This window comes from Saccopteryx bilineata, chromosome 4 (genome assembly GCF_036850765.1).
Source record: "Saccopteryx bilineata isolate mSacBil1 chromosome 4, mSacBil1_pri_phased_curated, whole genome shotgun sequence".
Taxonomy (NCBI): domain Eukaryota; kingdom Metazoa; phylum Chordata; class Mammalia; order Chiroptera; family Emballonuridae; genus Saccopteryx; species Saccopteryx bilineata.
Genome location: NC_089493.1, coordinates 93,886,997 through 93,893,718, shown reverse-complemented (window position 1 = coordinate 93,893,718; position 6,722 = coordinate 93,886,997).

The window sequence follows — 6,722 nt, the reverse complement described above, 5'->3', positions numbered from 1 at the left end:
AGTTTTGTTTTTTGTTTTTTTTACAGAGGCAGAGATAGACAGGGACAGACAGACAGGAACGGAGAGATGAGAAGCATCAATCATCAGTTTCTCTTTGCGCGTTGCGACTTCTTAGTTGTTCATTGATTGCTTTCTCACATGTGCCTTGACCGTGGGCCTTCAGCAGACCAAGTAACCCCCTGCTGGAGCCAGCGACCTTGGGTCCAAGCTGGTGAGCTCTTTGCTCATGCCAGATGAGCCCGTGCTCAAGCTGGCGACCTCGGGGTCTCGAACCTGGGTCCTTCCGCATCCCAGTCCGACGCTCTATCCACTGCGCCACCACCTGGTCAGGCAGACCTACAGTTTTTGATGGCAAGGGATAACATGAAAAATGTTTCCTTTTCTGCTACTAGTTCCCATTCCCTTCCCCATCCAGGCATAAGGAGGAACAAATGAGACTGGTAAATGTCCCCAGCTTTAGCACTTCTTTTGGTGATATTGCTGAAGAAATGTTGCTAATAAGATTGAGTAGCCCACCCATTGACTAGCTAACCTGGGTAGGAAACTTTCTATGTGACCCCCCACCCCGAACCACTGTTCTCATCAGGCCCTCCCAGAGCCTTCTCACCTCCTTCATAGTGCAGCCCTAGTCACTGGACCTGAAACCCACTAGTATTGTGCCTCACTTCAGCTTCATTTGTACAGGCCCTCCCATCTGGATAAAAGACCTCATATTTGAAATAAAGTTGAAATATGAAAAGAATATTGTCAGATATTGAGAAGTTTTGTTTTTGGCTGAGGACAGCAAGAGACTCAGAGGCAAGATTCTTCCACCCACCCCCCAATTTCCTTGTCATCTCATTTCTTTTAAGAAACAATACTTTTTTTTTTTTTCCAATAAACTTATTTCAGCCCGACCAGGCAGTGGCACAGTGGATAGAGCGTCGGACTAGAACGCGGAGGACCCAGGTTCGAGACCCCGAGGTCACCAGCTTGAGCACGGGCTCATCTGGTTTGAGCAAAGCTCACCAGCTTGAGTCCAAGGTCGCTGGCTCGAGCAAGGGGTCACTCGGTCTGCTCTAGCCCCCCCACCCCGTCAATGCACATATGAGAAATCAATCAATGAACAACTAAGGTATCACAACGAAAAATTGATTGATGCTTCTCATCTCTCTCCATTCCTGTCTGTCCCTATCTATCCCTCTCTCTGACTCTCTCTCTGTTCCTGTAAAGAAAAAAACAAAACAAAAAAAAACACAAAACTTATTTCAGCCAAAGAGGAAGGGAGAGAGAAACATCAATTCATTCGTCTATGTGCCCCAACCAGGGGTCAAACAGGCAACCTTTGCTGTTTGGGCCAATGCTATAACCAACCAAGCCATCTGGCCAGGTCTCATCTTATTTCTTAAAAGTCTTATTCCCTCCTGACCAGGTGGTGGCACAGTGGATAGAGTGTCGAACTGGGATATAGAGGACCCAGGTTTGAAACCCCGAGGCCACTGGCTTGAGCGCGGGATTGCTGGCTTGAGTGTGGGATCATAGACATGACCCCATGGTGGCTGACTTGAGCCCAACGTCACTGGTTTGAGCCCAGGGTTGCTGGCCTGAGCAAGGGGTCACTCTCCTGTAGCCCCCCAGTCAAGGCACATATGAGAAATCAATCAATGAACAACCAAGGAGCTGCAACGAAGAATTGATGCTTCTCATCTCTCTCCCTTCCTGTCTGTCTGTCTCTATCTGTCCCTCTGTCTCTATCACCAAAAAAAAAAAAAAAAAGTCCTATTCCCTGTCTACTGGAGTCCTCGGGCTATGCAAAAGTTGGGTGAGAAGGAGTTGAGCCACCCAGGTATACAATCTGCCAATAGGATCCTACCACCATTTGGGGTAGTGGTAGGGAAAGTTATCAGGGCCCAGCACTTCAGTTCACTGGCACTTCACATCAGCTGCTTGTGTAGTTAAAGGGAATAACTTTGGTAGAAACCTCCAATTTACCCTTGGGTGGGGGCTATTCTTCTTTATCATTTAAGTTACATTCTGCTCCTTAAGCACTGAAAAAAAGAGCAAGGCTCTTTTCCCTATTAAGGGTAACCCTAAAGCCAAAGATGAGAAATATGAAAAGGATCTCTGTCTAATCCAGAATGGTGCAATAGATATTGTTAAAGGGAGAGTTCCTTGAAAAAGGTCAAGTTCTAACAGTATTGACTGTCATATCACCTGAATGATGAAAGAATCCCATTACAAATCCCATTACCCACAAACTAATGAGACAGTGTTCTTTTTTTTTTTTTTTTTTAACAGAGACAGACAGAGAGGATAGACAGGGACAGACAGACAGGAACAGAGAGATGAGAAGCATCAATCATTAGTTTTTCGTTCCACATTGTGACACCTTAGTTGTTCATTGATTGCTTTCTCATATGTGCCTTGACCGTGGGCCTTCAGTAGACCGAGTAACCCCTTGCCCAAGCCAGTGACCTTGGGTCCAAGCTGATGAGCTTTGCTCAAACCAGATGAGTCTGCACTCAAGCCGGCAACCTCGGAGCCTCGAACCTGGGTCCTCTGCATTCCAGTCCGACGCTCTATCCACTGCGCCACCGCCTGGTCAGGCGAGACAGTGCTCTTAATAGGGAAGCCTTAACCTGAGAATAATCAGATGCCTCCTTATTACATCATAATAGCTAAGTTGTGATGTCACTGCAGGGTATCCACTCGGGTACATGTAAGTGAAACTACATATATTAAAGAGGAGTCAGCATGAGGAGCAGACATCTAAGGAGATGTAAGTGAGGGGTTTCCAATTCACACCATGGCTTATTGCTGAGGGTCCCTCTGTGGCCCTAATGTCTTTCCAGACTTCTTGGGTCTCAGTTTGGCAATAGGTCTGCCTCAACCCTTTCTTCCACAAACTCATTCATTGCAGCTTTTGCTATCCCAAATCCTTAATACTTGCAGTTCTGATGGGTCAACCCTTAACTCGTATTTCTTGAGAGACGTGGCAAGAACAGCATGGATCCCCTAAACAGCAGAAATTCACCATATCCTTTTAGTCAAGCCCAGGGTAAATCCAACTTTTGGGGTAACAAGCAGACAAGGACCTTTTCTGGACTTTTTAAAAGAAAAATAAATGTTAGGCACAAAAGAATATATTCTAGAATGGGAAAAGAGGAACAAATTACAGATTTCAAAAGTTAACAAATACCACAATATCACAAAGTTAAACTCAAACTTATCTACCTGGGAAACCTATTTTTTTCCTACAATTTTGTTTTGGCTGCATTCTCTTTGATAACATTTTCTTTTCTTTTTTTTTTTTTCTTTTTTTTTTTTAGATTTTATTTATTCATTATAGAGAGGGGAGGGGGGGAGGAGCAGGAAGCATCAACTCCCATATGTGCCTTGACCAGGCAAGCCCAGGGTTTTGAACCGGCAACCTCAGCGTTTCCAGGTTGACGCTTTATCCACTGCGCCACCACAGGTCAGGCTGATAACATTTTCATATGATGATTATATACAACATTTTCTATGAAGAGTGTAGAAAGGTAATTAATTCTTCTATTAATCACTTTTTTATTAATATAGGAACATTTCACCATACCTTGTAAGTGATAATGTCATAATTTTTAGGATTTTTGTCAAACTTGGTAAAAAAAAAAACTATCAAATTTATATATGTGTATAATTTTGGAGCAGTTGAAATTTGCAATGACATGACATATACAGAAAATCCTCAATGTGTTGATAGGTGCTGAGACTTTAAGCGAAATAAGGTATAATGAAACCAACTTTATGAAAGGCTAATTGATGTAACCAAGAGTTAAGTTCCTATGGCACCTCATCTACGTTATAACAAAATGTTGAATGACATATCAGTCAAGGACCTGGTATAACTCTGAACTGTTGACATTAAGAATATTCCTGGAAGCTAAATGTATTCATTTTCTAGAGCTGCCATAACAAAATACTACAGACTGGGTGGCTTACACCAGTGGTTTTCAACTGCTGGTCCACCATAGGCTTTGTGCTTATCTGCGAAAGATTAACCACCCTGCTGTTGACGGGCAGTTGAAAACCACTGCCTTAAACAACAGAAATTCTCTCACAGTTCTAGAGGCTAGAAGTCTGAGATCAAGGTGTTTCTGAGATCAAGGTGTCAGCAGGTTGATTTCATTCAGCAGTTCCTCTATCCTTGGCTTATAGATAGCCATTTTCTTACAATGTCTTCACATGGTCGTTCCTATGTGCATGTCCAAATTCCCTATTATCATAAGGATACCAGTTGCTCTAAAGACCTCATTTAAACTTAATTGCCTCTTTATAGACCTTATCTCTAAATATGTTATATTCTGCCTGACTGGTGGTGGCGCAGTGAATAGAGCATCTACCTGAGGTTCTAGGTTCAAAACCCCAAGGTCTCCGGCTTCAGGGGGGATCATTAACATGATCCCAAGTTCACTGGCTTGAGTCCAGAAGTCTCTGGCTTGAGTCACTAGCTTGGCTTGAGCCCCACCCCACAGTCAAGGCATGTATGAGAAGCAATTAAACAAAGTGATGCAACTACAACTACAAGTTGATGCTTCTCATCTCTCTCCCTTCCTGTCCCTCTCTCAAAAAATTAAATAATGTCTCCATTTCTGATTTACCTCTTAAAGTTATAGTATAACTTTCCTGCTTCAATTGCAGTTTAAATATTTTCAAATTTTACAAAACCTGTAACCATGTTAACACATTGCTAGGACTCCTCCAGTGATTTTGTAAGTGGTCTGTGAAAGTATCTTCCTTAGCTAGAGGGTAAATGTGCCTCTGGTCAGTGTCCTAATGTCTGAGCCATGCAGAGGGAGAGAGGATTTTTACCAACGACTGGGGATTAACATTTCTACATTGAGGATGACACAATGAATCCCCACTCTTCAGCACTAGTCCCTGAAAGAGCTGGGAGGGTTATTGTCTTGCTGAAGGTGGGACCTTCCTTTTTCTGATATTGTCAGCTTCTTCCTCTCTTTCATTCCCCTATCCAGTCCACTCCATCTTCTAAAGCTTTAGGGTGGAACCCACATAAACGAGTGGGGCATCACCTGTACTCCAGAAGTGAGGCAGAGGAGCTGCTACTCCTTTCCTTGGCTTCTCCCTTTCCTAAATGTGTCTTTGATTTGGCTCCTGGCTCCTGACTCTCAGGAGTGAGTCTTTCTGAGACAGTAAAAGTGGCTGAGTTCGTCACCTATCATAATTCCAACCCTATGATCAGTGATTCCCAGAATAATTGAATGAACCCTACAGGGTCAGGCACTAAATTCCACAGACAGTTCCTGCCTGGCTTTCCAGCCAAGTTCCTCCCAGTCAATTCAGTCTCCTTAATTGTTTGGATTATGAGAGTGTCCTATCTATTGGAAACTGAGGGCTGCTGCTGCCTAAAATGTTTCACTTCTCCCTTCCTTTATTATATACAAACCATTGGGGCATTTTTTTTTCTTTTTTTTTTACAGAGACAGAGAGAGTCAGAGAGAGGGATAGATAGAGACAGACAGACAGGAACAGAGAGAGATGAGAAACATCAATCATCAGTTTTTCGTTGCGACACCTTAGTTGTTCATTGATTGCTTTCTCATATGTGCCTTGATCGCGGGCCTTTAGCAGACAGAGTGACCCCTTGCACTAGCCAGCGACCTTGAGTCCAAGCTGGTGAACTTTGCTCAAACCAGATGAGCCCGCGCTCAAGCTGGCGACCTCGAGGTCTCGAACCAGGGTCCTCCACAGTCCAGTCCAACGCTCTACCCACTGCGCCACGATCTGGTCAGGCCATTGGGGCATTTTAATAGTTATGATTGAGGAGTCTGTATATACTGCCAGCCTTGACTTAAACCCTAAGGGAACAAAAGCTTCTAATTCTAAAGCTGAGTATATACAGGGAGGGAAAAAGTAGGTTTACAGTTGTTTGTATGGAAAATAATACAGTAGGCCCTGGCCTAGTAGTTCAATTGGTTAGAGCACTATCCGGATACGCCAAGGTTGTGGGTTAGATTCCTAATTAGGGCACTTAAAAAAATCAACCAATGAATGTATAAATAAAAGAGGAACAACAAATCAATGTTTCTTTCTCCCCCTTCCTCTCTCTCTACAATCAATAAATAGCGATTTAAAAAGAAAATAATGCAATAATAATATAAGAATAAACTTTCCCATATTCACAACTGTAAACCTATGCTGCCCCACCTGTATGTCTTTCCGTGGCTTACGCCTAAGTTTTTGCTAAATGCTAATTTGAACTTCGTGGGGCTGGCTCTTAGTTGAGATTGTTACCAAATGTAATGAGGGAGGCAGAGGCAAATGAAGGGCAAGCAACAGAAAATAGGGTTATTGTCTGACCTGTGGTGGCGCAGTAGATAGAGCGTCGACCTGGACTGCCCAAGTTCAAAACCGTGAGGTTGCTAGCTTGAGCTGTGGGGCCCAGGGCTCATCTGGCTTGAGCACAGGCTCACCAGCTTGAGCGCGGGTTGCCAGCTTCAGTGTAGGATAGACATGACCCCATGGTCGCTGGCTTGAGCAAAGGGTCACTGGCTAGGCCAGGAGCCCCCTGGTCAAGGCAGGTATGAGAAGCAACCAATGAACAACTAAAGTGCTGCAACTGAGTTGATGCTTCCCATCTCTCTCCCTTCCTGTCTGCCCCCGCCTGGAAAAGAAGAAAGTAAGAAACAAAAGAAGGAAAGAAAATAGGGCTATTAAGTGATCTGAACAGGCAAAAGAGACTT